Here is a 26,288-nt window from a genome sequence, read left to right as displayed (position 1 = left end):
TCTCCAATTTGTAGTGTCTGCAAGCATCCATGGATAACTTAGCCCCTGCTGCTGTCTGCAATGCCCTTCTCCTCCAATGTCTGTCCTGAGTGACGTTCATGAGGACATTATACAAGATTTAACAACCACTTCGAAGACCCAGGTCAACTCAAATTTTGTTTTTATTTTTGTTTGTTTTAATTCTGTTTAGTTTTGTTTTCTATTCTGAAAATCAAAGTGTTCAAGCTAGGTCAATGTTCTACTAAGCTAAAATCCTAACTCAATGGCCGCCCATTCAAGACAATTTTTCTTTTGACTGGGGGAGGAGGAAGTGAGACCGAATCACACCATGTAACTCTGACCAGCCTCGAACTTGCTGTGTAGACCAGGCTGGCTTAGAACTCATAGCTGCCTGCCTCTCTTTCCCCAGCTCTTCAATTAAACGTGTGTACTAACACTCCTGATTCCAGGACAATTCTTAATTTCGACTATGTTTTCAAAAACCCTTTATCCAAAAACGTCAATGTAATATATTCTTTTTGTTGCTATTGTAATTTTTATTTTTAATTTAATTTGTTACTAATTAATTTTTTTGAGACAGAGTTTCTCTGTGTTTCCTTGGATTTCATGGAACTCAATGTAGACCTTAAACTCAGGTATCTGCCTGTCTCTGCCTCCTGAGTGCTTGAATTAAAGGTATTGCCACCATCACTCACCTGGTGTCATACAGTCTAGGGATTAGGTTATGAATAAATATTTTAGGAACACCATTAGCACGCTGTATACACAATCACCATTTCCATCTCCTCCTCTTGAATTTGGTTTCTTAATTGTTCTCATTTTCCCATCAAACATTTCTTCACTTCTCTATTTAGTTTTTTTTTTCTTATTGACCTATGGGACTTCTTTTCATTAAGCATATACTTTTAGAATCAATCCTATTTATAAGTATTCCTCCTCTCTGAGTGTTTCCATATTTACTTACAATGATGTCTTTGGACTGAGTCCCATATTTTCATGTAATCAAAGTTGTAAACCTTTTCTTTCACATTTGGATTTTTCCCCCTGTGTTTTGTGGGGCTGGGCTGGCTCTTAGGGCCTCACACACACTAAGCAACCGCTCAACCACTGAGCTACTATTCAACCTTGCTTAGAGCATTTTATGTCTTTCATAGTAAATACTTTAAAATTACTTTCTTAGATTCTTTCCTAAATCTTAACAAGTCTTTATAGCCTTACCTTTTAATCCATTAAGAAAATATGTGTGTGTTGTGTGTGTGTGTGTGTGTGGTTGGGAAAAGGCTGTAATGTGTCTTATTTCCATGGATAGGGTTAATGTGGTCCTCTCCATCCTTATTTGATCAATGTTTGCAGTATCTGCAGTTATTTTATAATAAGGTGATTACATATTTAAACACCAAAGCGTGATCTGACCTGACAAAAGAACTCAGGGACAGAGTCGATTTTTAAGTGACAATTAGTTGTATTACAGATGACAACCAACAGATATCATTTAGAAGGAATTAGGAAATCCATATTAACCTCCCTAATTTTCTGGTAGCATGAACCGGACAAGTCATAACATGCCATTGTGTGTACTGGGAAGTCTATCTCTAGGCAGGCCTGACTATAAACACAAGGAACTTAGGGCATTAATTAATTCCTTCCTTCATTCTGCACCATTCATCAGGAGCACACTCATCAAATGACGTCATCGGCTGCTGTGGTGCCAAGAAACACTGAGGGTTTCGCTTTCATTCACCAGGTGGACGAGTCAGCATTGTCCCATGTGGGTCAGGAAGCCGTGGACACAGTGGCTCATTTCAAGTCTCTTCAGTCCGTTGTACGAGTTAGCCTGTCGTGTGAAAGTCAGTAGAACACACAGTCTCATGTTTAATAAACTGCACAAATACACAGAAATCAAAAGAAATCTATCTGTGGTCTCAGAATAATCCAGTCTGGCAAAATACGTGGCTTCGGTTTGCACAAGGAAGGAACTAATTGTGGAACTTAAGTCAACTCATCATTTCTGAACCTTCCGAATAACACAAGGTTTCCTCTAGAAAAGTCATGTTGAGTGGAGAAAATGGGCCTGTGATTTCTTTTTGTATGGTGTTTACCTTTTTTTAGATAATTGTTTTTGGAATAATTATTTGTTGCTTTAGAAAGTCTCTAGACCAGCACTGTCCAAAATGGTAGTAGTTATTACTGCCTGTGACCATTTAAATTTCAATGAATTAGCTTGAGGGAACTGGGGATATAGCCCCACCCATTGGGGGGCGTGTTCGCCTTGGGCTAATGTTTACTGATAAATCTGCCGGGCGTGATCCCAGCAGCCTTTTTTGCTCTGCTTTTCCTGTTCTCCGCGGGAACCTGTGGTCCTGTAAGTCTATTTCCTTATTAAAGCTGTATATATTTTTATAATCTTTCTGCATTCATTTACGCCGCCACAGGGATGGTTGAGATGAATGAAGGACAGAGACAGAGAACAAGGAAAGAGATATCTTGATTGAAGGGGCCATTATGGGGCTAGCCAGGAACCTGGCGCTAGAGAAATTTCCAGGAATCAGCAAGGATGACCCCAGCTAAGACCCTAAGCAATAGTGGAGAGGTTGCTGAACTGGCTTTGCCCTATAGTCAGATTGATGAATATCTTAAATATCACTATAGAACTTTCATCCAGCAACTGATGGAATCAGAGGCAGAGATCCACAGCAGAGACTAGGCTGAGCTCCCAAAGTCCAGTCGAAGAGAGGAAGGAGTGAGAATATGAGCAAAGAAATCAAGACCATGATGGGGACACCCATTGAAACAGCTTACCTGAGCTAATGGGAGCTCACCAACCCCGACCTGACAGAGAAGGAACCAGCATAGGACCAAATTAGGCCCTCTGAATGTGGGTGACAGTTGTTTGGCTGGGTCAGACTGTGTGGCCACTGGCAATGAGACCAGGATTTATTCCTACTGCTTGTACTGGCCTTTTGGAATCTGTTCTCTTTGGAGGGATACTTTGCTCAGTCTAGATATAGTGGGGAGGGCCTTGGTCCTGTCTCAAAGCAATGTGCTAGACTTTGCTGACTCCCTGTGTGAACCTTATCTCCTCTGAGGAGTGGATGTGGGGGTGAGATGGGTGAAGGATGGTGGAATAGAGGAGTGAGGAGAAAAGAGGGTGGGAGGAGAGGAGCGAGTGGGAACTGGGATTGGTATGTGAAATGAGAATGGTGGTTTTTAAAAATAATGAATAAATAAATAATAAATAAAATAAATAAATAATAATAAATAAAATAAAAATTTGATCTTTCATTTTACGTGAGCCACAAGTCAAATATTCCATAGCGTCATGCAGTATAGCACAGAGGAGACATTGCTAGCAGGATATAAGGTTCTTCTAGAAAATGATGCTGAAGATATTCTCCCCGAATCTAGTCTATGGTACTAATATTCATACTGTCTGTAGTTTTCTGATCTGGAGTCTATGTGTCCCTGTGTGCGCGTGCGCACAGCTCTTTGCAGGGTGAGTGCATGAATGCACACGAATGTGAAAACCAGACGTAGGGTACCTTCCTTGAGGGCTCCCCACTTTATTTCCCGAACCCAGAGCTGGTGGAGTGAATTAGTCTGTCTCACCAGATCATCCGGGAAATCCCCTTTCTCTGACTCCAGCGTGGCAATCACGCGCCTGCAGGATTTTTACCGGAGTTGTGCGCTTCCGAGCTCCAGTTCCCATGTTTCCACAGCTCGCTCTTTATCCGCGGAGCTATTTTTCCAACCTGCATCTTTCATTGATTACTTTCTCACAGTGTTATTGGTAGGAACCATTGCTCTAAAAATTATCTATGTCTGAGGAGTAAGTCCCTCCCCCGCCAAACTAGGCAGCTGAAAACATCTCACGTGGTTTTAGAGTGAGAACGTTGGGAACAGCTGGGCTGGGCGAGGTGGCACAGGACCCTCCGGAGGTTGCATTTAAGGTGTCTCCTGGGATTCGAGTCTACTTTAAAACTCTATGTGTGGCTGAGCCTGACCACTTTTTCTCATTTCTCACCATCTGTGAGGTAATATACAACCAGCTTAGCCTGCCTTCAGCAAAATTCCCGTACCCGGACTTAGCTAGAATTCCCACCCACCCTGTGTCACATACTAATAATGTCCACCTCGCTAACCCCTCTCAGCTCCTTTGCCGTTTTATTTTCAGGCGCGCTCTCCCCACTGACTGCAACGTCCCTTGCAGACTTTCCTCCAACTTCCCAAGCGTCGGGATAAAGTCGGCTTTCCCATTTTAAGGAATATTGAATTTTTTTTTCTTTAACACCCCTGGAACAGCTCTCAAGCAGAGAGGAAAATTAAAGGGACGATTACTTATCCTTTGTCATTCATTTAACTCCCAGGCATCGGAGAAAAATAAAACAAAAATTTTAAAAGCGTTTCACAAACTGCTGCACAGAAAAGGGATGGGGTAGCCGCTTTTGCGCAGCGGTGTTTCCCTCCTGAACACACAAGCCCACACGACCTGCTTGCGGAGAGTCCTATGTTCAACGACAGCACAGTTATTAAAGGACATAGCACGGGCAAAAGGGGCCATGGTGAATGCAGGCTGGTTTTGGTTTCTGGCTTGGTATTTGATATTGGCAATGGGAGTCAGAAACAAATTCAAATTCAAAATGTCATGGACTTGCTGACAGTGGATGCTTCCAACTGATGAGCTTTGCCTCGGGTAATTATTGGATATCCGGATTCAGTTAGCATTCGCCGGGAGTAATCACTTCTGAGCAATCCTTCAGAATCTACTGGAACGTGTCCTAGAAAATTTGGGGACGCCTTGAGAGGAAGAACTAAGCGCGGCTAAACAAATGAAATCTCATGTTCTTATTTTGTTTGCCATCGTGATAGGAGAAGAGACAGGCTGCCTTCCTAAGTCATTTTATAGAGAACTTGTTTTCTCATTGTGAAGGACTGAACTCCTAAATGGATGCTATGTTGATAGGAGTGTCATTTTTAAAGTGACTCCAAGGTTAAATCACGTCATAGTTGTACTAAGAGCCTGCTTGTTCATTCCCTGCTGCCCAGAACTGAAATAATCACTCAGAAACTGTATTAATCAAACCATTGCTTGGCCAATCACTTAAGCACATTTCTAGCTAGCTCTTACGTCTAGAATTAACCTATTTCCATTATTTTATATTTTGCCATGAGGCTCGTGGCCTACTGGCAAGGTTCCAGTTAGCAGCTCTGGTCTTTCCCCTCTGCTGGCTACATGGCTTCTCCCTGACTCTGCCTTCTTTCTCCCAGCATTCAGTTTATCTCTATTCTGCCATGGGCAGGCCCAAGACAGTTTCTTTATTAACCAATGGACCAACGGTATTCGCAGCATACAGAGGGGAATTCCACATCACATAGTGGTAAGCGCTAATCCAGTAACTCTTAGGTCCTTAGACCCTTGGCAGAAGAGGAAGATACTAGAAGTCAGTCTCTCTCTCTGTCTCTGTCTCTGTCTCTGTCTCTGTTCTTCCCTCCCTCCTTCCCACCAAACACAGAGGAAGTAAGTGTCCCAGAGCAAGGACATCATCTATAAATCAAGAGGACGAGTGGTGTAAGCAGAAATAACACTCCTGGCATCCTGCTCTTAAACTTCCAGTCTTACGAACTGTGGGAAAGACTCTCAATTTGCTGTATTTTATTATGGTGCCTGAATAGGTTACTTATCTCATTCCTGTAACAGAAAAACACAATGACAGAAGCAACTTTAAAAGCAAGATATTTGCCAGGCATGAGGGCACATGCCTTTAGCCCTAGAACTTGGGAGGCAGAGGCAGGTGGATCTCCGTGAGTTCGAGAACAACCTGGTTTACAAAGGGAGAAACCCTGTCTTGAAATGAAAAACCAAAAACCAAACAAAAACCAAAACAAAATCCCACCAAAACAAACAAACAAACAAATCCAAGAGATTTTGCTTTTGGCTTACAGTTTGAGGGCATCATAGCAGGGACAGTGTGGAAACAGGACTATGAGGCGACAGGTGTCCTGGTATCCACAGTCAGGAGGCAGAAAGTGATGCCTGCTTCTCCTTAGCTCTCTTTTTCTTCCTTTTATCTAGTCTAGAGCCCCAGCCAAGGAATGATCCCACCCACATTCAGTGTGAGTCAGCACACCTCAATTAACATAATTCAGATAATCCCTCTCAGACAGGCAGAGAGACTTGTTTCTATTGTGATTCTAAATCACAGCAAGCTAGCAGTCAAGAGTAACCATCATAAATACCCAGGTAGACCAATATACTCACAGCTAAAGGAAAACTTCAAGAATCTTTCCATTTGTTATTCTTAGAATTATTCTCAATTCCTGTTAACTAACAAGGGGAATAAGCATAGAATGTATTATGATTTTATTTAAAATAATACTTTGCTTGTTTTTAAAGGGATTTTTAGTTATCGTAGATCATACCAGATTCAAGTAACTCAAACCCTGATACAAGCCTGTTTGAATAAAATGGAAATGCATGCTCTCCCATATGAAGTCCTCAAAGAGGTGTAAAGGATTCAGTGACTCTGGGCACCACCCCCTCCCTCCCCCATCTTTCCTGGTTTCCATCTCATCCTCTGTAAACAAGATCCCCAAAGCGGTCCTTGGCATGATAGCCTAACCTGACAATGTCCTTAGAGATAGTATTTCTTGTGGACCTTTATTAGAAAAAAGTTTTTGGTTTTTTTTGTTTTGTTGTTTGTTTTTGTTTTTCGAGATAGCGTTTCTCTGTAGTTTTTGTCCTGGAACTAGCTCTCGTAGACCAGGCTGTCCTCAAACTCACAGAGATCTGCCTGCCTCTGCCTCCCGAGTGCTGGGATTAAAGAGTTTTTGATTTGTTTTTTTTTTTTTTTTTCCTGGAAGCCCCAGCATATTTACTCTAGCATCTTATTGGTCAGGCCTGTGGTGAAGAGTACAGAGCTCCTCTCATTCCTTTAGATATACCATCTATTAGAGAACAGAAGTGGAGGACATCACAAACCTCATTTTACAAGTGAGATCCTGAGAGTTTCTGCACGAGGTATGTTTAAAAGTGTTACCATGGTAAGAGGTTGGATCTAGTAGCAAAAATTTGGAGCTGGGGGAATAGTCCCAGGAAAAAAGAATTACTTGTCATATTGTATTAGTTATTTTTCTGTCACTGTGAGAAAACACCATGACCAAGCAATTCATAGAAGATATTATTTAGGCTTCCTGGTCCAGATGGATAAGAGTCAATCATGGCATGGAGGTAACGGGCGTGGAGGCTAGAGTAACATGCTGAGAGCTCACATCTCGAGCTGTTAACATCAAGCAGACAGAGTGAACTAGAAGTGGCTTTAAACTTACAAAGCTCATCCCCTGTGATACACTTCCTTCAATAAGGCCACACTCCCTACTCCTTCCCAAAGAGCACCACCAACTGGGGACCAAAGCTTCCAATACATGAACCTGTATGAAAGCTTCTCCTTCCAACCACCACCTGCCTATAGGCATAGGCGAGGGAAAGCAAGGAGAGTTAAAAAGAGAAAGGAATACCAGAAAATCCAGAAGAAGGACACGAAATGCAAAGTAAAAATTAAAATGCTAGTCGTGAGATCCTGCGATGGTCCTTGTCAGAATTCATTGAAAATCATCGGTGTGTGTTTTTTGTTGTTCAGTCTAAACAAGTTAAAAGCCAGATGGTGATTTTGAATATAAAGACAATGTGCGTAGGTGCATGCATATCTATCTACCTAGGAAAATAAGTAATCCAAACAAATCATGGATGCGTTACACGTATATCGCTAAACACAATCAGGGATGTTCTCCTTCTGTGATTAAAGGACTCATGTGTACTGGAAAGGAGCCCTTCTCTGTAACCGTGACTTGATAAGCGGTTTACCCTCAACTGCAGCAATGCTGGTCTTTAATGTAAGGCAGCTACAGTTGATAAGGAGTGCAGATGAGGAGCAGGCTTCCAGGAGCCATGCTACATGACAGTAGACAATAATGTTGGCTTTGCAGACCGCCAGCTGAAGGTTCTATTCCAAAAGATTGAGTTATCCTATCTACTGTATATTTATTTCAGTTCTTCATCTGTGAAGCAAGGGTAAGGGATTAATGGCTAATGCCGTCTAGAATTTTGTATTAGGGGCTTTTCAGAACCGATTTAAGGAAAGAAAGATTTATTTTAGCATATGGTTCCAGGACATTGCTATAGATCATGACATGACAGAACAAGTAAGTCCATTCCGTGGAATAGAGCCGTTGAGCCTGTTCCTGGTGTCAGCACAGACAGAGTAAAGCCAGAACTATGGGCTAGGCTATGATCCTCAAAGGGCTGCCCCTAGTAGCTTGCTACCTTTAGCCAGGTCGTATCTAATACATTTTCCACAGCTTCCCTAAACAGCACCACCAGCCATAAGAGAAGAACTTAAAACAGGAGCCTGCAACAGCACTTTAGACTCTAACCATAAAAGACTTTGTAAAAATTAATGAGAATATGTGTGTTAATGAGAATATATGCATATATTCTCATTATATTTCTCATATTATGTGTGTGTATCTTGAACACAATCATAGTACAACTGGTGTAGACAGAGACTGCTCATTTGTTTGCCAGTTGCCCAGATCTGACTATCACGCAGAAACTATATTAATTGCAATACTGGCTGGCCTATTAGCTCAGGCTTTTTATTAACTAACTCTTATGTCTTAAATTAGCCCATTTCTGTTATTCTGTGTATCACCACGAGGCTGTGGTTTACTGGTAAAGTTCTAGCATCTGTCTCCTTCAGCAGCTACATGGCCTCTATCTGACTCCACCTACTCTCTCTATATATCTCTGTTCAGATTTCCCACTTGGCTTTACTCTGCTAAGCCATTGGTCGAAACAGCTTTGTTCATCAACCAATAAAAGCAACACATATACAGAAGGACATCCCACATCAAACCGGCTCTGGAGTTTGGCTAATTGTTGCAGATCCTGTATAGCTTCGGAGCTGACCTGGGAGTGTCGTGGTGAATTTCAGGAGAACGATGTACTGTAACAATTGTAACTCTTTATTGATATCTCTCACAACTAAGAGCTAGATTTGCTGTTGTAATCATTTTGGAGACCTTAATGGGGTAAAGTAAGACTCCAGAATTCTGTGAAATCATATAAATTTAGACTTTTGCCTGTCAAAGGCAAATTCCACACCAGGTTTTCTGACTTCAAGCCTAATTCTCCCTTTGTTACTTTTACTGAGAATTTAAACAGTTTCTAGATTTTTCTTGTCCCCACTTAACAAGGTAAACTTGGAAACCTTCAGTACCTGAGCTATGCATGACAATGGTTCTATTTTATTCATTTTTTTTTTTTGCAAAGCTCTATTCTCTTACTACTTGGAGGATAATAAGCTTATATTTTTGAAGGGACAGCAGCAATCCACAACTCCCCAGTTTCATCATGTGTTTTCCAACGAACCAAAGATATATTCTGTACTTTATTTTTAAAACAAAATACCCAGCAACAAATGATTGGTAATGCCTCCACGTATTTTCCTGATGGAATGGTTATGGCATCCAAAATTTCACCATTAGGAGGAAAGGCTATCACTAAGATAGAATTTTAAGAAAGCCCTCATTACTCTGAATTGAGAAGGGAGGGGAAATACCAATAAGTCTATAGGTAACCACAGCTGGATCTCACCAGGTTGAGCAGTTAGTTGTGTGACCCAAGGTCCATTTTGAAAGGGATAAGCAGCTCCCAAAGGAGAGGTGTATTTGAAAGCAAAGGATAAAACGTTGATTGAGAACTCAGAGAGATACTTCCTGCCATCTCCAGATTTGGGGGATGGGGGACTACAACTAATGACAGCAAAGAGAGTGTGAAAGACCTAAATGCAGCATAGAGGGACCAGAGGGTGGGATGCTAGAAGCCAGTCAGGCTTATGGGGAAGCATTTGGCTCTAAGGCTATTCCTAAAAATGACTTAGAACACTGCCTTGTCTAAATTACCCCCCTCCCCCGTATTATGTACTGAGCGAAGACATAAAGCAGCTAAAAGGCCATGTGAGTATTTCTTAATCACTTAAACACACCTTACCTACTAGGACTTGAATCTTACATAATTTCACTTAGCATGTTGTTGGTACTCGAGAAATATCCTCTCATGACTCTCCCCCACTCCCTATATTTCAGAAGTGACTCAGTACTGGAGTGGGAGCTTACAATTTATTGCTTGATGCAGCATTTAAAGCACAGGGAAAAAAAAGTTTTAAAGATATATACCAAGGTATTTCTAGTAGCACTCTCTTTCATAATCAAGATACTGTTAAATTTATTTTTGCCTCGAACAGTAGCCACTAGTCAAATGTGGGTACTAAATGTGTGATAGGCAGTTGGAAAGACTAAGGAATTGAATACTAATTTAATTCATTTAAATCAAAGTAGCCACAGATGGCTAGTCTATGTCTCCCAAAGGGTTTTGTTCAAAGTGTCCAGTCCTCACTTTTAAAAGGAGCTATTTTAAAGAATGAGTACTATGAATAAAATGTACATTTTCCTTCGTTCTTTTAAAATCGAGATACCTTGCCTAAGCAACTCTAGACACTAACTAGTATATGAAAGCCAAATTGACTCGTGGGAGTAACAGTGCCTCGGGTGAATTCGCATCATTTTGAGGACTTGTAATAAATAGGTGGTCAATTTCTAACAGCAACTGCGGACCTAAAAGGAGTGTTGAGCATGCGTAGTTGCCATAGTGAAGTATAAAAGTGGGCTGGGCATTGACAGGCTTGCTTGAGAAAACAGTTTTCCCTTGAATTGCTTCTTCTTTACCCCCTCTGCGCAGGAATCTGGCACTTTCTGGCTGCCCCAGGGTATGCAGGGGACGCTAAGGTTCTTTCCTCAATCCTCCCGCCTCCCCTCCCCCTCCCTCGACCCCTCCAGCCTCCTAAAGCCTTCCCAGTCCTTACAAGAAACCCCAAACTGCAATGGAAAATATGGGGCTCGGGAGGACAAGTGAAGCGATAGGAACTCCCTTTTAGGTGTTCTCTAGACACTTTCTAAGATGCTCAGTAAAAGCTTGTTGTCTGCACCAATGGGTTGTTACCCGTGTGGCAAAAAGATGAGGCCCAGCAATGTTTGCTTTTAATGTACAGTTTTTATCATGTGAAGCAGACATTGGTCCCATACTTCAGGTGGGGGAGTTCCCTGGAGCTTGGAGCAGCCCTCACACACACACACACACACACACACACACACACACACACACACACACACTATTTCGCCTTTTCATCTCTTTCCTTACTGTTTGACACCCCTAGCTTGTTTGCTCTTAACCTCTCAAAGCTCCACAGACCAATAAATTCACGCAAACGGATGAAAACCATGTTGTAGATCTGCCTCCCGCCCCCGCCCCCGTTTTGAGGCTCTTCAAAATTTAATAACAATCTTTTGGGGGAGTGTCAATTTACATAAATGGCTCCCTTAGAATTTTATGCTGTTCAGAAGATGCATTTTGGTACTTTAGTTGCATTAAAAAAAAAATCCCATAGCAGATATTTTCCCGGAGCCTGGACGCTTATATAAAAGCGACGCGTTCATCTTTTAAGTGAGCTTCAACAGGGTTTGCATTTTTATAAATCTGTGTCGTTTGGAGCTGTAGACGATTGACTTGTGTATTAGCCACTATCACTACAGATCACTTGTAAGACACGTTAAAAATTGGCTCCGCCCCCGTCCTTTTTCCTCCACTACTCCTCGAAATCTATGATTCAGACGAGGTCTAAAGACAGGAGCGTTTGGAAAGGATTTGGAGATTAAAATACGACACTGTGATTTTCAATACAAAGACCACAGACAGCCATAGACAACAAGAACTATTTAAAATAATCACATCTCCTGAAGTTGGAGAACGACAAAGTCAGAGTCGTCCAATAAGCCGGTAGAGACTGATCGCGCTTCCGCCCTGCAAAAACCCGGGCAGGCGACACGTTGCGACGAGTTTCAGCTGCAGAAGAGGAAGAGCATCACCTGCAGTCCGAGGCGTGGGAAACGCTGCCCAACTGGGTTTGGAAGCCCCGGAGGTAAGCGCAACTGGGGACCCTGGTGGCTTGAGCCGGTGCTGAATGCGAGGTAGCCTGTGCTCGGCTGAGCGCCAAGACTCGGCGGGGAGAAGAGTGGCGGATATTTCACCGTGGGGACGGCTGGGGCCAGGGAGATGACTGCGGCGGGGGAGCCGGCTGCAGCCAGGGCGTCCGCAGCTGCAACTGGCTGGGAGGCCGACTGAAGCCGGAGAACCCCTTCAGCACCCGGGAGTCGGGGGCGAGGCGGAGCCTTGACGTCACCTCCCCTCCCCCAGCCGCTCCTGGAAGGAGGAGTGGGGGAAAAAGAGGCAGAGATCCGCCGCAGTTGCCGGCCGTAACTCCTCTATTCGGCAGCTGGTTGCCTGGACATGTCCTGACAAACTTGGCTTCTCATCGAAGACCTTCACTTCTCTCTCTAGACCTCGTGCGCTCTTTCTCTCTCTCCACCTCTTTTGGTGCTCAAACTTTCCCCGGGTCGGAAGCCACTGGAAATGCGACCACCTGAGTCCCGACAGCACTGGAGGATCTCACTCTGGTTGGGGATATGCTGAAGATTCTAGGGAGGCAAACTTGGTACTTCGAGCCCGGCTCCTAACAAAAATCCGATAGGCGTGGGATATACCCAACTGCCGGGGACTGTAAGAAAGAGCATCGAGGAGCGGGCTACTGTGGTGAGTTCTTTGTTCAGTGCATGCCTTGTAGAATTTAAGTTTAAACGTAAAAGAAATAACGTGGGGGGATATTTCAATGTAAGCGAGTGGCGGAATTCATGTGAATCTCGCCGGGTCTGCGCTTAGGGAACTGGACTCCCTTTATGGGGCGCGGGAATGAAAGACAAGCATGCGCAGCTTTTGGAATTCACAAAATACACACAGAGCGCTGTTCAAAAGAACTTGAGAAGCGAAGCCGTTTGTGCATTATTTTCAGTGTAACTTGTTATAGAAATGGTGCCCAGGGAGGGCGCGTTGGGACTGGGTGATCTGCAGTGGCGCAGCGCCCTCTAGTCCGAGCACCGGGCAAGGCGCGCTCCCAGCTCCTAGCTCAGTGCAGACCTCGAACTTGGACCTGCTGGGCACACTAACGACGTGGACCAGACAGAGCTCGGTCGCTTCCATCACAGCCTTCATTTACACCGGTCCACATTTAATGCATTAACAAAAATCAGCTTGCGTGGACTAAGTGCAGAAGCCATGCTGAGGGGAAAAGGTTTTTAGGGGGAATAGTTCCCTCTTCCACCTAATTTCCACGAGGCTCTGGGGACAGGGTCACGGAAGATGCACCGTTTAAAGGATGTTCGTGGAACTTGAGCTACACTTCTCTTCATGTGAAGGCAATTCGCTCGTAGCTAAAAAGGTATCTCCGTTTCGTTTCGTTGATGGCTGAAGGATTAGCAAAATGTGGCAGCCTAGGAGACTGCATCTTTGGCTCTCAGTAGTTCCTGTAGAGACCGAGTGCAACTTCTTCTAGGCAGTGAGGTTTATCAGTTAGCCTGCATAGTGAGTATTCCTAAGATATTTTAGCCCTACTAAGCACTAATTAAATATTCATATATGTTTGAATATTTTTTATCAGGAATTCCTTTGTGCCACTTAGAAAATCCAGCGATTTAATGTTACCGAATAGTGTGTTTTTATACTTTTTATTGTTCTTTCCCTCTCCTAGCATGACTACCCCAGGCCCTCTCACATCCCCTCCCCCAACGGCTGGCTTTCTTGTGTGGTTGTTTTGTTGAAAGTTAAAATTCCGTGAGGGTCGCAAACCGGTTGAGCTTGGAGATCAGGTCGTTCTCTTTCGCGGCGTTCCGGGTATGGAACTGTGACCGTCACTGCGCGAGCACTTTGCGCAATTGGTAGCCGCGGCCAGAGTCTTTGGGTTATGATGATGCTCGTATTTGCTGGGTGTTGTGAATTTGTGTGTGTTCCAAACAGTGAACGGGTAATGGAGAGCTACAAATCAGCACACTCATTCTGCAGGCACTACTTTTTCTTCCTAAGCGTAACCTGCCAGGCATTGTTATTATCTTTATTTTTAGTCACCTTCCTTTAAGGTGGCTTAAGTGACTTTCACTTTGAGCCAAAAAAAAAAAAAAAAAAGCTCCCTTAACTAGTCTCACTAACCCCTGGCTGCCATGCAGTTCGTCCTGCAGTCCCTTCCGCCCGCTCCTAGGGAAATCTGATCTCTTCGTCGTCGTCGCGGCGTTAAAATCTTAGAGCCCCACAAACTTTCCGAGGTCAAGTCTCTCCTCTGGGCTGCGTCCCAAAGCGAGACTGGCTGGCTTCGAATGACTCCCGATTGCGCTTTCAGCTGGTACCTGGAGCACTGCCCACGCCGTGGATGGCCTTGCAGCCCTGGGATGCGCTGGCTGGGCACTCGGGCGCCAGAGGGAGTTCTGCAAGTGGGGCTCCTGTTAGCCGGGGATCTCTCATTCTCGCTGGAGAACTTGTAGCCGTGGGGCCGGGATCTAAGACTGCGGGACCCTTGGTGTGGAATAAAGCGCTGAGAATGCGCCCAGGGAGGCTCAGCTGCTTTTAGTCCTACAGACCCGGGGATTGGGGGGCGTCTGTCCCGGAGGCCAGCGTTGGGGTTCACTGCCACAGTCCTGGAGGGTCTGAGGTGCAACCAAATCTGCACTAACAGGTCTCGGGAAAACTTGTGCACCCCCTACCTCCACCCCCACCTCCTCCCCCATCCCCGGCCTTAATGTGGATTTCAGGAGGAAGTAAATTCCGACCTAACTGCATTCCTTTCCAGACCCTCAGTAGTTTTTCACCCTGGTGGCTGCAGACTTGGAGCGAGGCTTTCAAATGCCGATTCGGGGACTTCCTGGAGGTTGGGAAAAGTCTGAAGAGATGCCTGGCGGCGGCTGGGTGGGGAGGTGTCCTTACGCCATAGGTGACTTCTCCTCCCCTTTACTGTCGTTTTTTTTGGGGGGGGGGGGGGAGATAAGCAAATGTTTCCCCTTTCCTAGCAGAGAGCATCCAATAAAATTCCGCGCAGCAGTAACAGGCGCAGCAGCCAGCTCGAAATTCTAGAACAGTCCCCCAAACTGCCCCTCCCGCAGTACTACAAGCTCCTCGAGGGCTCTCGCCTCAGTGGACGCCGGGCTCCGATCTTGGTAACCCCCGGGCGCTTCTGTCCAGGGGCGGGGCGGGTCTCGAGCTGCGCGCACCGAATCCCGAAGTCTCGGGGCTGGAGAAACGAGAGCCGGCGCTGGCAGGCGTGGCCGCGGGCGGAGGGATACACACCGCGGGGCGCTGGGCGCGCGGGCCAGGCTGGACGCGGCGGGGCTTGGACGGCCGGCGGCGCCATGCGGACGTGCGAGCCCAGTGCGGCTCCCGGCACAGCGGTCTACCGCCGCCGGGCGCGCTAAGCACCCGGGCCGTGCGCCCTACCGCACCGCGGGCTACTTGGAGCCAACTTTGCAGTAAGTTTGCTGCGGGTGGAGTGGAGCCCGGGGCCCCGGGTGAGTGTCCTCCCACCCACGCTTCACCGGCTGCACTGTGGCGGGGGCTGGAGCTCGTCTTTTTGCCCCACTCGCAGAGTTGAGTGGCCGACTGCGGCTCCGGGATGCGGGGGCGGAGGGGTGGAGAGACCGGAGGGACGTGCGGGGAATGGTGATTGCGGAATCGGGGGACGGGCGCCGCGGTTCCGGGACCAGCGCGGTACTCACGCAGCGCCGGTCTGTCTGACCCGGGAGCACGAGTGCTCGCTCCTGGTTCGACTCCTGTCTGCCTCGGCTTTGGAGTTTTTCCCAAGTACTGAGATGAAAGCAGAGCCGATTACTTGAGCGTGGGATCCTCGAAATGGAGTCTCAGAGTTTCTTAGATGTTCTGTGACCGGAGGAGTGCAACGCCGAGGTTGAATGCGGCTCCTTTGCTAGACTCAGCCGCGGGGAATTGTGCGGCCGGGCAGTTGTCTGTTCTCTGGAAGATAAACTTGTGAGGTCTTTATTAAAGAGAGGGTCTGCCTCATAGTCCTCACCATGCTTTATTTTAGGCAGCTAACTTTTGGTTGTCTTGTAAGACCACCCCCTACTGATGGGAATTGCAGGACCTTGGAAACAAGGAGACAATTGTGTGCTATAGCAAAGTAAATTCGCAAATATTTTCTGTGTAGTTAATTTTTTTTTGATGTGCCTGCACTATGGTTTCATTAAGTGACTTTTGTTAAGCAACTCCCGAGTGCCTGGAAGATTTTTTTTTTAAACTGGGAATTTGCATAGAAAATTACAGTCAGAAAAGATTTAAATGGCATGTACTTAACTTTGCAAAAGTTGATTTCTGCTGCTTCGTGTAGTCAATATTTGATAGTTTAAGAACATTTTTTATGTGCTAATACTAAGGAATGGTGATGTTTTTCACGTCAGTCTGAGAGTGTTAGCCATGTTATTCAACCACATGTCCACGCACTCCCAGGTTATATTGGTTCATTCTAGGTTATTTGGCTTTGTGTCTTGGGAATCACTTTTCTGATCTAGCAGTGAGAACTTGCCTTCTCCTTTTTCAATATTTTATTTTAAGATAGATACTTAAAACATGATTTCTTTTTAAAAAAAGATGCAATTCCCAGTTTTGACTAAAGTAGTATTTTACAAGCTTAGTGTAAGTTTTATTTAGGAGTTTGCCTTTGTGTGCCCATTTCTTGAAAAATTAACATCTTAAATGAGCCAGGGTCTCCCCCCCGCCCCTTTAATCCCTACTGTGAAAGGAAGTAAGGTTATTAGGGAACCTTCATAAAGTCATTTGGGCCACCTGTGAATTCATTTTTGAGGGTAAGAAGCCTCTAGACGTGACTTTATTGGGTTCACGGCATGTATCGGTAGACTGGTGAGTTACATTCAGGCTGAAGATGGTGTTCAAAGCAATAAGGCTTTCATCTGAATGGCTCCACCTTCCGAGCATACATCTTCAGATTGAGCTCTTGAGCCACCAATCTGGAGAAGCCATTTCCGTCTGCGTTAGAAGTGGAAGGGACCTAGGGGCCTCTCTACTTAATGCTCTTAGGACATTTTCTGGGACTGCTTGTTTTCCATCCAGGTCTGGCTGATTTTACATAGACTCCAAATCAAATCAAGTTGGTACACTATTGCCTCACGTGTTGCCTAGGCGGCTGATTTGTACCCTGAAGGACCTTCATTCTAATCTTCATGACTGGGCATTTACAGCAGGGAAGTATTCTCCTGAGCAGATTGTGTGGAAGATGAAACCAAGGATTGTCTTGGAAGTCTCACTTAATTGTGTAATTGCAGGTGTTTGTCCCTAGACCCTGGAAAGGTGTTTTCAAGCAATATGATATACATCATTTAAGATTCAAAACTGCTATTTCTCAGAGGAGAAATAACAATAATTTAAAATATAAAATTTACTTTTATGGGTGTGTCGCCTGTTTGTATGTCCTGTGTCGTGTGTGTGCCTGGTTCCCTCAGAGGCTAGAAGGAATCCTCTGGAAATGGAGTTACAGATGGCAGTGAGTTCCCACATGGGTGCTGGGAATCGAACCTGGGTCCTTGAGAAGAGCAGCCAATGCTCTAAACCGCTAAAACATCTCCAACCCTTTCCCGCAGCTTTAAAAACGCTCCCTTTTCCATTTAAATGCTTCTCAGATTCTTGCTTAATTCCAAGAGATCGTTGTATATGTGAAGGTAAACACATTGCTTGCTTACATATTTTGTATAAGCCCCTTGGGAATTCAGTCATTATTTAATTTTTGTATTTCATAGAATGTTAAAGCATAGGGTTTTGTGACAAAGTTGCTCTGAGACACTGATGTGGCATCAACTGTAGCCAGTTCTGAAGGGTTTTGAAGTGGCAGTGACTTCATTTTAGGCGGGGTAGAGCCACATAAAGGCCCACCATCTGTAATGCTGTTGCTGGCCCGGTGGCCTTGCCTGAATTTTCTGTTTAGGGGAACAGAAACCTTCTTACAGCACCCCTCTGTATATCCTCTCCGCTGTTTAATCTTGCCTTCTCTTCTCCATTCCTAGTCCTTTATCCATCTGTCCAGCAACTGTGGGTCTTCTTTGCAAACATCGGGACTTAGGCACAGTGTTCATTGGTGAACAAGTCAGATTTCCAGCCCATAAAGAGCTGAAGTCCAGTGAGCCAGAAGAGAAGTGTAGGAAATGGTCTGTTAGAATCAAAATAGTACATTACCACACTTGAACAAGCTGGAGCACCTGGAGGAGGTAGGTTAGAACGAGTTCCTCACGCCAGGGTGTGTGTGTGTGTGTGTGGTGGCAGGATACCAGGGCGAGGAAATGACAGTGGAAAATAGTATGTGGATTGTGTGGCTTGATTGTGGCTTGCTGACTGGAGAGAAACGAGACCACAGCTGTGAGAAAGCGAAACCCCTGGATCTGCTTCGGGTGTAGCTTCACTGGACTTGGCCACTGTCCTCTCTTGGCCAGGGTGGCACACAGAACAATAAATGGTGGTGGCGGAAGTTGGCTTGTGAAGACTGGAGGGTATTTTTTATGGGGCAAAGGTTAAGGACAAGGAAACAAGGAAATATTGCAGAGAAAGGTGAAGCCACCAAACTGTATTAGAAGAGTTCCATTGGCATCATCTTTCAGGCGGGAGGAGGTGTAGCTGTGTTAGATCAGAGTCCTCAGCCTCTGGTTGGAGTCCTGGGCCCGACAGCTTGGCTGGATACAAGCCTATGGGAAAGTGCCCCTTTAGTGTGAAGTAAGTGATATTGGGGTTGTATTAGATAAGTAGGCAGAGTTCAGATTTATCAGAGTTCTTTGCAAAAAAAAAAACTCACGGGAATCTACTAAGTCAGACGGCTCAGTGGTAGTGAGTGCTTGCTTCTCTTGCAGAGGACCCGAGTTCTGTTCCCAGCACCCACATTGGTGGCTTGCAACAGCTTATATATAACATAGCTGTTGGAGATGGAAGGTCTCCCACGCCATACTCCCACACAGATACGTGTCCACACAGTTGGAGATAAAGTACATCTTAAAGAGAAGAATAAACTGAGCTAGCAGGTGGGGGTGGTGGTAAATCTTATTCAAATGAGGGTGTGATGTCAGAAAGACATTAGAGTAGGCTCAATGGGAGGGGTGAGAAAACTATTTCTTGTGTGTGTGTGTGTGTGTGTGTGTGTGTGTGTAGTTTTTCAAGACAGGGTTTCTTTGTAGCTTTGGAGCCTGTTCTGTAAATAGCTTTTGTAAACCAGGTTGGCCCCGAACTCAACAGAGATCTGCCTGCCTCTGCCTCCTGAGTGCTGGTATTAAAGGCATGTGCCCACCACTGCCTGACTGAAAACAGTATTTCTAACATAGTTAAAATACCGAGTCTGAATAAGTGCATGTATGAACCACGTGGTAATGGCACAGGTGTGTGTGTGGGGGAAGCAGTTCTGAGAAATTGAAACAAAAATTGACACATCGTCTCAGTAACATTTTATAAATGGAGATTTGACAGCGGTAACAGGCCATCTAAACTCTGAACTTGAGGGGCCAAGGGGCAAGAAGGGATGGGGGAGTGTGTCAGCAGGCTGTAAAGACTGTATTTCAGCTCTCTGACTTCACTCAGTTGGTTAATGCCAAGAGCGGTGTGGGGGCGGGGCTAGATTTCAGTTTTGTGTCTTCTGGTCCCTTCCTTTGTGTTTGATTCCTTTGCTTGCAGATTTGAGCGAGGCAGGGGGAATCAAGACTCTGCACTGGAACATAGGAAAGTACACTGGGCAAGGTGCTACTTTGCAGTGGGAAACCAGTGGTAAGAAAGTCTCGCTTAGAGCAGACGGTACTTGTGGAAGATTGTTCTCTAGGGACGGGACAGGGCCGACTGAGCTGTGGGGTGTTCTTGTTGGATGCTCTGAGGAAGAGGTCTTTAAGGTGACAGTGTAGGTTTGTGTAGGAAGACGGGCTGGAAGGTTATGTTTGTCTTATTCACCTCTCGTGTGAATAAGGTACAGAGCATCCGTCAAGAACTGGGAAAGTGCTCTGCCTTTTAGGTTCTTGTTTTCTGATGTGTTGTGGATTGCTTTTCTGTTTTAGCCTCGTGGACAATGGGAAGGACGCAGGGTATTGGTTAGGGAGATGAGTGACATGAAGCATGATGTATGTATGTATGTGTGTGTGTTTGTGTATGTATGTGTAGTATAAAACATCGGGGAAGGTGAACACAGAAGGTCATTTGCTTTGACATTAGCTGTGGTGCCCGAAGAAGCCATGTGTTGCCAGGAAGGCCGTGAAGGATTTCTGTAAGGCATTTAAGGATAGCTGTGGTTTGGTGGGGGAATGGGAGGAGAAAATGTGAAAATAAGTCAAAGAAGTGCTGAGAAAGCACTTTTGATTAGATCTCTGCCAATATAAAAGAAAAATAAGGGTGTTAGTTGAAAGGAAACACAGGGTTGAGAGCCATTTAGTTTTAAGCAGGGAGGAACCTGTGTTTATGGGTTCAGCGGAAGATTGCTGGGGGTTGGATTTGCTGAGGGCTGAACCCTAGAGCTGTGAAAGATGCAGGGGTTTATGGGAAAAGAGGATGGGGCTCCCCCCGCGCCGTTCTCCCCAGAGAGGAAGGAAGGTGAGGGGCCCTCGCCCTGACTTTACTCTCCGTGGAACGTCCCCCTTCCCGACCTGCCATTTAGCGAGGTGCCCGTACATGCACATGAGCGCACAGGGAGCATAATTTGGCTCTTACCGAGGCTGTGCTAATTTGGGAGTGGAAGAAGTAGCCATGGTAATTGCCGCTTACTGTTCCACAGCATCCTGTAAATTATTTCTGTCTGCAGAGAGAAGCACATTAGGTGATAGGGAGTTAACTCACAGGAGGCGAACAGCCTGTTTCTGTGGGCAAAGTTTGTCCTGGAACGTGGGCGTGGATGGCCGCAGTCAAGAAGAGGGGGAATCCACAGATGCCGTGTCATCCGAGACACCCGTGCCCCCGTACCTGCTGTCTTGACTTACGTCAGCCAGAAAAGCCGGTTTCATAATTCTAATAGCCTTGTTCCCACAGATTCATGTACATAGTAAATTATATTTTAGGTACTGGTCATCAAAAACCGTGTTTGCCTTTCTTAGAGTAAGAACACATTTAACTTCTATTTTGGGGGCCAGTGAAATAGCCCAGTGGAGGTGTATATTTATAAAATAGCCTGACGTCCTTGAGGTTGATTCCTAGCCCACGTGGTAGAAGGAGAGAAGTTAATCCCTACACTTATCCGCTGACTTCCAAGTACGTCCTGTCACGTGCACTTAGCGCAGCCACGCACGCACTCAGGCATGCGCACTCGAGCAGTCCCGCAGATGAAAAATATACTTAATTTTGTTTGTTTGTTTGGAGCAGGCAAATTAGGGGAACGCTGGTTTTCCATTCTGAGGAGGGTGGCCGTTCTGCACTGTGTGTCTCAGACCTGTTCTCAGATTGGAATCCGTTGCTGATACTTTCAAAGTAGTATTTAAGAGAAGTCCTGTTGGAGTAGTCATCCTGTTTGCCTCTTGGATTGAAACGAAGAACATAGAAAGTTACCAGGAGTAATTACTTAATAAAAACCAAGCTGGAAGCTGCCTGTCTAGTCCCCTCCCCCTTTACTGAAAATTCTGTGAACATGGGTTAAAAAACAAAGCAAAACTGATGTGTACTCAGAAAACAGATTCTACTTGTGAGTTCTTCATTGTTAGAATAGAAGCCCTTAGCTGTGCAATGGTGGTGCACGCTTTCAATCCCAGCACTGTGGAGGCTGAGGCAGGTGGATCGCTGTGAGTTCGAGACCAGCCTGATCTACAGAGCGAGTTCTGGACAGACTCCAAAGCTACAGAGAAACCCTGTATTGAAAAACCAGAAAACAAACAAACAAAACAAAAACAAACTAGAAACCCTTATGATTACTCTCCTGCTTAATTTATTAGAAAAGTGAATTTTAGTGCCTTCTGGATCTCCCCATTGTAAATATTTCCGGAAACCACCAATCGTTATAACTGGGTAACCGTCTTCTAGTTTGAGGGTAAGATACCTTTTCACTTCTAAATAATCTTTCAGATCGTTAAATATTTTATCTAAAGCACAGTCATCTTTTAAAATAAGTCGCTTGCATTCAGTTCTTTTTCACAACTTGTGACTTCGCTTTGAACTATGACTTTCTTTAGCATTTAGAGATCTTTAAAAAAAACAACTTCAAGAATGACATTAAGCAGGGAGGGGTGCTGACTTAGTGACTCGGTCAGGACATAGTAGGTATGGAGCTTTGGGTCCAGTCTCCACCAGTAAACAGCAGGTGATGGTAAAAGGAACATTAAGCCCTAAACTTCAGTAACAAATGAAGCCATAGAGACCCTTGCTGATGCTGCAGAGTGTGTGTGGGCCGGTGCCGGCTGCGGGGGCACCACTCACGGTTCTTAACTTTAATTTTGGCAATCTCTCATGGAGTGAAAAGTTCAATATTGTCTTCCTAATACGTAGAGGATAAAAATGGCCACTTGGTATGTGTGAGGTCGGTGACCTCTCTCTAAAGCATGGTGCTGAACAGGACTCACGAGTTTGAGGTGTTGCCATGTCTCTGAAACATGGGAATTGCTTATAAAATCTTAAAATTTTTGGTGAAAACAGGAGAGTCAGAAAAAGCTCCTCTTTTTAGGAGATACAGTTAATCCTACAGAAATTAGTAGTTATGGTCTCTGCACAGACGCTGTGTGCTGTTCATGAAGAATATGCATTTTGCAGCTCTTGGGACATTTTACATGAAGATATATGAGGATAGTTTAATTTTACCAGAAAAGTTATTTTTTTCATGTACATGTATGAGTTTTAGAACTCTATACTAAAAATGTTTACTGGGACCCCAGGTTCCTTTCCTTGAAAGCTGAGCTTAGTACGCATTCTTTTCTCATTTGGTGAACTATAAATTAGGAGTTTCGACTTAATTATAAGTTCATGCCCTGCGACCTCCTTCTAAATATCAAAGGATATCCCTGGGCTCAGATGATTTTTGGGGTTTATTTTTTCTAAGTATGAAACTTAGATAATAACATACTTTTTAGGCAGAAATGGTGGGTCCTCTTCCCTCCTGTGTAACTCTTCCTCTTGCATAGGGTAACAGTTTGATCGTGAAGCCCAAGGCCGCGGTTCTTTATTAATACTTGTGTAGGACCAATAATATCCCCTAAAAAGTGATTTTTTTAAAAAAAAAGTTATGTGATTGTATTTAGTAATTTCACCTAGTTAGCAAATTCAGAGTTTAAAGAAATCAGATGGGTTGTAAATGCTAGTCAGAGTGGTCCAGAAAGTTACTCTTCCTGTGATGGGTCCCATGGCGCCCAGGTGTTGGTTATGGAGAGAGAAAGAGAGGGGTTTGGGGATCCTGAGAGGATCCGACGGGACATTGTGATTGGCTCACTCCATGGGGAAAGGACAACTGTAATGTTTATCAGCTGGCATTTCTCTTATGACTGAGGAGTTGGGAGGGGACCCAGGGCCTCTTTGCGGTGCTGGGAAGGGCATCATGGCAGCGGCTGGCATAGGGTAGAGTATGCCCAAGTCTGGATGTTAGGTCTCAAGCTCTCAAAGAGACTGGTGTCTTGTTTCTTGTTTCGCTGTTCCTATTTCTTAGTTTTCCTCACCTACCTCAGGTGCTAATTTGACTCCTTTGCCTTTCCTTCTTCTCCTCTCCCTGCTTCTGTCTTCACCAAGGCTCCTTGTTGTCTGGCTTCCCAGCCCTTCCTAGCTTTAAAAGCTGTCCTTATCCTGATGGTTTCTCAGATGAGTGCCTCCAGGCGGGAACCCTCCTACTTAAGCCACAGCTGTCTGCTTGAAGGCTTTATTTGCACGGCCATGTGTGTTAGTCACCTGTCTGCTGCTGTGGTGGATATCTGAGGTAATCTACTTGGGCTGAGGAATGGTTCTTGATTTCTGTCCTTGGTCACTTTGACCCTGTTCTTTGGCCCCCCGAAGGCACAGACCTCCTGGTGGGAAGCTGTGGAGAAGGTCTGTTTACCTCAGGGTGACTAGGAAGCAGAGGGGTGGAGTGGGGATGGGGAGAGAGGGAAAGGAGCTGGGGGTCTCTATAGCGCCTTCCTTCAGTGACCTGGCTCCGTTCCTTTAGACCCCATCACTTGGGGTTCCATCATTTCTCAAGGGTGCCACGGGCTAGCTACCAAGCCTTTGACACGCGGGCTTTGGGAGAACTCTTCTAAAGAGCAGTAGTGGGGACATCTTGTGGTAATCTGAACTCTTGACCCTGTTCCCAGGCCTCCGCTTCTGCTCTTCCACTCTGCTAGTAACTCTGCCCTCTGTCCTCTTTGCTTAGCCCTTTTTGTCTCTCTCCTTCAGTTCATCAGAGAACCTTGAGACAGACGCAGTTTGACCACTCCTCTCCACCTCTGGCATTAGTCATATTGTTCAAGCTCCCTGACTTCTCGCCTGTCTTATTGTAGCAGCCTCGGATTGGGGATACCCCCCCCCCCGCCACTGTCTTTGTGCCATGCTGCCCACATCTCTCAACACAGATTCCAGAGGGACTCCTTCCGCAGTCAGCGACCACACGGCCTTGCTCCAGATCCTCCCGCGGTTTCTCATTTTATTAGGAGTAAAATCTAGGGCCATAAAATGTGGTGAAGTAAATATAGAAATGGTAAAAATGGGGCAGACGAACCTCAGAGAATTCTGAGTTGTAGGCTAGATTCTTCACCCGAGGAACTGTGGCTACCTTTTGGTCTCCTTCCAGAGAGGATCATACAGAAAAGCGGGTCAGGGAGAAAACGGACATGTCTCAGAAGAGGTGGGGACGAGGTCAGTGTCAGCAGCACTGGGAGGTCATGTGTGTCACTTGTATGATGTGTGGAAGATGACACTGGTCCTCTTCATGACAACCCCAATCTATTCATAAAATATGACCAATTCCAGTGCATGGCGATGCTGGTTTCTTCACCTCCTGCTCTCATGAGATGCTAGTGCGGAAACTCTGGAAATACTCTGTAAATCTAAGATGATTTCACAGTAAATCTCTTGGTGATTTTTTTTTCCCTCTCCCTGTCTCTGTCACTGCCCCGCTGGGCTCCAGCCCCAGGGCTCTCTGAGCTGTTTTGCCATTCCACTGTGTCCTAGGGAACCCAGGCGTTACTTTTCAAAAATCTCACTCATGCTAAGCTTGAGAAATACATTTGGAAATGACTTTCCCCAGGCTCGTGTGCAGTCTCTTGCTGTGGGCTTCTTCTGAAGCCCTTACCCATCATCCACTGGGCTCTTTTTCTCTTCACGGCCTATTTGTCTGAGCCGGGAGCACATCATCCAGCAGGTATGGGAAGTTTGCTTCACTTTGACTTGCCCAGCGCTGTCCCTGACTCTCAGGAGGTGGCCATTAAATATTTGTTGACGGACTTGACTTAAATAATTAAAAGAGCAAGCAGATGATAAGGAAAATTAAACTAAAAATTAATACAGTGCAGGATAAATGAATTCATCCCCTTTCTGATTATTCCTCTTCCTCCCAGATGTTACCAATGTGAGTTTTGTCAAGAATTTGTGAGACTCTGTCAAGAATTTTTCTCAGTTTGAAGCTTGTTCATGTACATACACAGTTTTTCTTCCCTCCTTTGGCAAGCATGAATGGGATCAGTTAAGTTTTGCTAGTCCATATCTCTACATGTCTCTACATATCGGTGTGTTAAATACCACCTTATTTTTGAGGCTATGTAGTATTTTATTTATACAATTAAGCAAACACTGAAGTGGTTACAGTGGAATCTTGATGTAATTGTTCTTCGTGAAGTAGAGCATAGTAACATTGTGTCCTAAAACATGCCAGCCTCATTTCTGTAGCATATCTTTCTTTTTATAGTCTCTAAAACACTTTCCTATCATGTACTTTCATATTCCTAGCTCAAACGTGTTTGGATTATGACCTCTACCTTTCTTAATCTTTACGTCCTGAAAGTGCTGGTGTTGGGTAGCGTGACCTTGATGCCTGCAGTTGAGCTGAATGGAACTTCTCTTTTTGTCTTGTTAAAATTACAGGGTTGTTTTTTTAATAAAAATTCAAGTTCCCCCAAATATTAGAAGTGGTGAGCACATTTGAGTGTTTTGTAGAGGTCGTTTTGGGAGAGGCTTTGGTTCTGTTCAGTAGTCCTCATTCCCCTGGAGGTCAGAGATGTGTGTGGTTTCCTGACCTGTCTGCTGAGGAGGAGGTGTGACGGTTGTACAGCAGGTGAGGGTGCCCGACGTGAACTCGATTCAGGATCAGTTAAGCTACTAATTGCTTTAGGCATCTCAGTTCTCTCCTTCCCCCCTCTGGTACAATGACGAATGGGGCAAGTTGGCAGAG

The 26,288-nt window shown here is 45.1% G+C and overlaps 1 protein-coding gene across 8 annotated transcripts in view; it reads left to right on the top strand.

Annotated features, from left to right (window-relative positions):
- Window positions 1-13,295: 13,295 nt before the first annotated feature.
- Fat1 (FAT atypical cadherin 1) overlaps window positions 13,296-26,288 on the top strand; it is a 114,887-nt gene continuing 101,894 nt past the window's right edge. For 6 of the 8 annotated variants that reach the window (XR_009055665.1, XM_057752097.1, XM_057752095.1 and 3 more), the window contains exon 1: window positions 15,343-15,453. The gene's annotated coding sequence lies outside the window, so the exon portion shown is untranslated. Of the gene's footprint in view, window positions 13,383-15,342; window positions 15,493-26,288 lie in introns of those variants that run through there. The other 2 variants (XM_057752093.1, XM_057752092.1) reach the window with 2 other exon arrangements.

This window comes from Chionomys nivalis, chromosome 20, assembly GCF_950005125.1.
Source record: "Chionomys nivalis chromosome 20, mChiNiv1.1, whole genome shotgun sequence".
NCBI lineage: Eukaryota > Metazoa > Chordata > Mammalia > Rodentia > Cricetidae > Chionomys > Chionomys nivalis.
This window is presented reverse-complemented; position numbering and strand designations above follow the sequence as displayed.